General features: G+C 37.7%; 1 long non-coding RNA gene across 1 annotated transcript; it reads right to left on the bottom strand.

The window, feature by feature from the left end:
- Window positions 1-439: 439 nt before the first annotated feature.
- LOC135256538 (uncharacterized) lies at window positions 440-4,248 on the bottom strand. Its single transcript, XR_010330451.1, has 3 exons — window positions 2,853-4,248; window positions 721-2,547; window positions 440-568 (listed from the first exon to the last, which is right to left on the bottom strand). It is a non-coding gene; the product is annotated as an uncharacterized LOC135256538 (long non-coding RNA).
- Window positions 4,249-6,510: the final 2,262 nt, after the last annotated feature.

Raw genomic sequence — 6,510 nt, 5'->3', positions numbered from 1 at the left:
ACGAAAACCTGATAATTTGATAGAAAATTCTATTTAGTGAAATGGCAACATCTTGTGAGAACCTTGAGACATTACAGCACACTGAGGCCAAGTGCAGTGGTGTTTTTCCAGTGTTCATTTTAACCCTTTTTTCATGTTAAAAATTAATTTTTCGTCAAGATATGATTATTTATGGAAATAAATAACAATTTACAGGAAATGGAACTTTACTGTTTTGTCACAGGTGGTAGGTTTTTGTACAGAATAAATGGGTTTCCTGTTACTGTGGGCTGCAGGGCACAGTAGTACAGAGCAGAGTCTGTCACTTGAACAGAGGAGATCTCCAGATGCACACGGCTGTTCTGTTTATCATGTTTTACAGTGAACTGCTTGTTTGTCTTTTCCTCTTCACTTCCAAGGATGAGGATCAGGACAAGGAATTCTGGTTTGGATCCAGGGTGCTGGCGATACCAGTGTAGACTCTTTCCACTAACAGATGAGTAGTTGCATGACAGAGTAACACGGCTGCCATCCAAAACATGCTCATCTTTAGATGTGGAAATGATTGTATCCTGTCCAAGGCTGTCACCTGGGGACAAAAAATATACGTTTCATGTCTTGAAAATTATATGTAGGATTGAAGGGTTTTTAGTTTTAATATGGGGGCATTCAAACCTTAATACCTTACATCTGAATGAAATAAGAGCACTAAAAATGAGATAGATGCAATCAGCTACTTACCCACCATTGCTGAAAATAGAAGCAATAAACAGTGAAACATCTTGACAGCTGTTAGAAATAAACACTCACTTTAAGCACAGCTAGAACAGAACAAGTCCTCCTCTCTGAACCCTCTGCATAGCCTTCTCCCAATCGCTGACTGTTTAGCCCCTCCCCTGGACAAAAAAAACACAGCTGAGAATCAGACTGCTAAATGAAAATAAGTTGTCCTGATATATTGATATAAAAAATAAAATACTTTGAATTAACTGCAATATTTTTACTTTAATAGAAAACTGCAATGTTACATTGAAGTATCTTACTTTGTCAAAATTTGGCCAGCTGCTCAATTCAATAAATCCATCTATTTTTGCAATCCAGTTGAATCCTTTAAACATATAGCAGCCCCACATCACTTATGAATACAATTAATTTCTGGTTGAGAAAAGGTGGATAACTTTGTAGATGTGTTTGCCAAATAACATATATCTCCCAACTCACAACATTCTGTTGCTTCTGAAGACCAGACTTGGCCACATGTTAAATTTAAATAGAAAATTTGGACTGAGTAGGCTGCAAAAATATTTGCCTCGGCTTAGTCAATTTGTTATGGGCTGCTCCATTTTATTTATGATATTTTCTGTGTTGCTTGGGTTGCCTGAGTTTGGAGCCTTGAAATCACAAGAAGTAGAGTCATTGGGGGAAAACTGTACTCCATAAAACAGTGACATCTTGTGGATAACGGAGTTCACTGCAGTAAACAAGGACATGCCATTTTTTCCAGAGAGGTGTAGGTAGCTGATAAAAGCTGAATAAAAAAGAAAACCATTTTTTTTTTTGGTGGTGCTGGTCTTGTTGGTGGCTTCAAACAGAGAAACCTCCTTATCTAATGAATGATCCATATTTCACAATGCACTTCAAATAACCACACAGTGACCCTGTATTTTAAGCACTTAGAGCAAGGAAGACAGACAAACTGCATAGTCTAAATGTATTTCCAAAGGGTCAAAATATCATAAGTGAGAAAATTGTGTTGTTTTGCCATTTAGAGGTTTTGACTGCAAATTAAACTGAGCTTATGTCCTGGTGTCCGTTTTTTTCTGGGAAAAGAACAGTTTTTTTCAGAAGTCTCACATATTTAGGTCCTGGTTTTGATTTATAATGTTGAGAAATCTATCTCATGAATTACCCATTATATGACAATGACACCATATGTAATATAGATATATTGTTTTTGTACCAGTGATTCTCCTTATATTTTACTGGTGTGCAAGAACTTCTGCACATATGTCTTCACACACGCATGCACTTGTGCACAAAGTCATTTATAGTTCTAGATACAGACACTTAAAGCCTGAAGGCTACATATAAATAATGCACTACATTTGGCTTGAGCTCACTAAAATTTTCCAGAGATCTGACCAAATTGTTATGTGGGCCTTAAAATAAAATTAATTGACCTGCAATTGACATACAATGATGAAGTCTCAAAATTGTACTTGTGTTGCTGCCTTGTCTCAGGCAGTGTGAGGTTTTTGTACGGAGAAGATGGGTTTCCTGTCACTGTGGGCTCCAGGGCACAGTAGTACAGAGCAGAGTCTGTCACTTCAACAGAGGAGATCTCCAGACGCACTGTTTTGCTATTTTTATCATGTTTAGCAGTAAACGGTCCTTCTGTCCTGTCTGTGCTCACAACAGAGATCAGGAATTCAAGTTCGGATTGAGGGTATTGGCGATACCAGTACACATAGTTTACAGCAGCTGTGTAAGTGCATGACAGTGAAACACTGTTTCTCTCCAAAACATGCACTTCTTTAGCTGCTTTTATTTCATCCTGAAAACTGTCATCTGTGGAAGGAACAAATAAATGTTTTTGTACATGTTTTGTTGATGACTGTAAAAAATGGACAGAATTCAGAAAGAATACACATAATGTATTTCTTCACAAAGTTCAACAATAACCAACATTAACCAGACAAGCTGTTTTGTCACAAATCATAATTTTCATTGTTTATGTTGTCTTAATGAAATGAAATTAATTTACAACATTCTATTAAAAAATACCAAGATCAGGTTTAAATCAGGGCTTTAAATACAAGTCTGACTGGAAAAAACCATCACAACAGAGGAGAAAAATGCAATAGGTCACTTACCCACCATTGCTGAAAACAGAAGTAATAAACAGTGTAACATCATGATAGTTGTTAAAAAGAAACACTGACTTTAAGAACAGCTAGAACAGATGAAGTCCTCCACTCTGACTCCCTCTGCATAGTTAACATGAAAATCCTCCCACTCACTGAGTAGTTAGCCCCTCCCCTGGACACAAAACACAACTGAGAATCACATCCTCAATGGTTTAGAGAAAGGCTATTTTTATTTGTTGCATAAAATAATCTTGTCAAAGCAGTGAGCTGCATTACATACATTAAATAAAATATGGTGGCTTAAAAACTGAATATATATTTCATAATTAAAATTATATAATGGAAAAAGTCACTACTTTATTTGGGTTTATTGATTATGCTGTAATACATATGCCTGCCTCTGTGCCCTTAAATTGAAAGTACATTGAATGATTCTATGGCCGGATGCCATAGAATGTTTTTTGTATAGGAGATTCTAGTTTTTGAGAGTAGTGCATTCGCCCACATCAACAATGAACTAAACTGAACTAACAAAAACTAAATTCTGAAATTAAACACATTCATCTGAATGTTAATGTCACAGAGACCAGATGGGGAAAATCTTCTCAGTGAAATTAATTCTGAACACATTATTATTGATGGAAATGTTTCATTTTAAAGAGCCAGACAGAATGGTTAAAGCTTGTACTTTGTACTACACCATTTACATTTATCTTTTATAACAAACTGCCCTTATTTCTCTTTCTTATTGATAGTTCCCAACGGCCAGGATGAGGTCTTTAGGTTTTGATTGGGAGTATTGGCGATATCAGTGCAGATAGTTTGCAGCAGTTTTGTAAGTGTGTGAAAGTGTAACAATGTTTCCCTCCAAAACATGCACTTCTTTAGTTGTTGTTGTTATTTCATCCTGAAAACTGTCATCTGTGGAAAACAATATAAATGTGTGTTCACCAGCTGCTCCTCTCAAGTAGTCAGCTGATTGATTTATTATTATTTATTTTTATTTAATGGCATGATTATTTATGGAAGCATATAACAATTTGCAAGAAAAAGAACTGATGGGTTGCTATCTCAGGCAGTGTCAGGTTTATGTACAGAGTTTATGGATTTCCTGTCACTGTGGGCTGCAGGGCACAGTAGTACAGAGCAGAGTCTGTCACTTCAGCAGAGGAGATCTCCAGATGCACACGGCTGTTCTTTTTATCATGTTTAACAGTGAACCGCTTGTCTGTCTTTTGTTCAGAATAGGTGAGGATGAGGAATTCTGGTTTGGATCCAGAGTGTTGGCGATACCAGTGTAGACTGTTTACACTACCAGCTGAGTAGTTGCATGTCAGAGTAACTCGGCTGCCATCCAGAACATGCTCTTCTTTAGAAGCGGATGTAATTGTATCCTGTCCAAGGCTGTCACCTGGGGACAAAATAGTGTTTTTCAATGACATTTAAAAAATAATGTTGAATTCAAGGAGCCAGCTGTCAGACGTAGTAATTTATGTTCATGATACAATAAAACTTTCATGTTTAGTTTACTTTTGGGACTTCATTTTTAGTTTTAATTTTTTGACTTTAAAATGTTACATTTGAATGAATTAAGAGCAGCAGAAATTAGAGAAATGTCATTAGCTACTTACCCACCATTGTTGAAAATAGAAGAAATAAACAGTACAGTACCATGATAGCTGTTAGAAAGAAACACTGACTTTAGGCACAGCTAGAACAGAATAAGTCTGCCACTCTGACTCCCTCTACAGTTTTAATAGGAAACTCCTCCCACTCACTGATCACTACTTACCGTAGCTTCTCATCTGGACACAAAACACAACTACATCAGACTTCTGCAGTTTAAAAAGAAAGATCGTTTTGTGGTAAAGAGATCACATACATCACAAACAGATCTACTGTCTTAAAATCAAGTTTATTATTTGATTAAGTGAAATGGTTCACATATAGGACAAAATAATTATACTGTCTGGTTTTTATACAGTGATATGTATGAAAAAAGCATTCCGTACAGACAAACAGTGAAGAAACAACAACAGCTATATTCAGTTGTACTTATGGCAATTTTAAGTAAAGTACTTTGACCAAAATTGTCTTTTGCAAGCAGAAATTCATCCCATTTTTATTATCTCCGCCAGGCGAGAGCCTGGAGGAGATTATGCGTTTGGTCAGGTGTGTGTGTGTGTGTGTATCTGCCCGCAGCTAATCTCGCATACTACTGGGCCGATCAGCCTAATGCTTGTTGTGCATGCTGGCAGCAGGCCAAGGACCTGAATTCTCGAATATTTCAAATCAGTCAACGACAAGTATTTTATTTGAATTAATTTCCTTCATTGTCCATTGAAATACATTGAGTGCTAACTCCTCACTCCTCCTAACTGGCCGGTAGGGGCTGCAAGTGATCAACAACTGCTTTCGTTTGGAATGAAAGACCATCGATGTAAAATGTCAATTTCAACATGAAAATTTCAACAAAACAATCCGCCAACTAACGGGGTACGTTACTGTTTGAATCTGTGGCAATTATTTTGTTGGCATTCTCACGTTGCAATTAACATTTATCGCTGGTCTATTGGAATTCCTGTCCACATTGTTCCTGTCCAGATTTGAAAGTGCCAGACTATAACGTCAATGTTAGCTCATGGCTGATATGAATAAAATTAGCTAACATGACATCACCTTTAGCGTTACTTCACTGAATCTGTGTTTTTGGGATTTTCAGTGGCACATGGTAAAAACATGTAATATTGTATTTGTCTGGTTGCATTGATTGCCTCTATTGTTACATCAGCAAAGTTAACACGCCTGGCAGAGATCTGCACTCTACTGAGTGCACTCTTCTAGTTCTTCATGCAATCCTATTTACCAAAAACATATTAACCAATTAATAGCCCTGTGTCGGGACAGGTTCATTTTATGTTAGAGAACTTACACCCACCTGGAAAATGGAAAAGTTAACTTAATGTATCTTACCTTACACACACCCCACTACCTGCTTTCATCAGCTTACTGACAGATAATTCGCATTGAGCTCTTCACATAAGGAGCCACAAAGGGGCCTCATCCTGCTAAATTGTTCAATACCGATGTGTATTTCATTGTTCCACTGAAGATTTACTGCTATAATGTCCCAAGTAATTACACTTACATGTAGAATGTAGCATTCAGTCACCTCTTTGGTGACTTGATGGAATACAATTTATTTCATAGTGTTACCACATCTCGACAGTCTTTATCTAAAGGCCAATTCATGGTCCAGACGTAGCATACACGGATCGGACTCTGCTGGGGTCTGCGCGGTCAAAATGACAAAATAGCGGACCTCAGCGTACGTCCGCCTGGGCATGTCCGCGCAAAGCTCAATTTTTGTGACCGCGCGTACCTAGCGTACGCATACCTGTGTCACAAATCATGGCTCGGTATGAAACTGTTACACATCGACATGCATTTCATGTGGCACCGGAAACACGCGGTGATGCAGAATACACAAAACAGACATGGAGTCGACATTTGAAGAGAGACTGGCTGAAGAGGTGCGAAGGTACAGACACCTGTGCGATTCATCCCAACGGGATTATAAAGACTTTCAGAAGAACAACAATTCATGGAGAGAAATAAGCACAACGCTGGGCAAGGACGAGGCCATGTTGTTTACAGTCTGTAA

The sequence above is a fragment of the Anguilla rostrata genome, chromosome 6 (assembly GCF_018555375.3).
Source record: "Anguilla rostrata isolate EN2019 chromosome 6, ASM1855537v3, whole genome shotgun sequence".
NCBI classification, from domain to species: Eukaryota; Metazoa; Chordata; class Actinopteri; order Anguilliformes; family Anguillidae; genus Anguilla; species Anguilla rostrata.
Note: the sequence above shows the minus strand (reverse complement) of the source record. Positions and strands in the feature narration are given on the sequence as shown.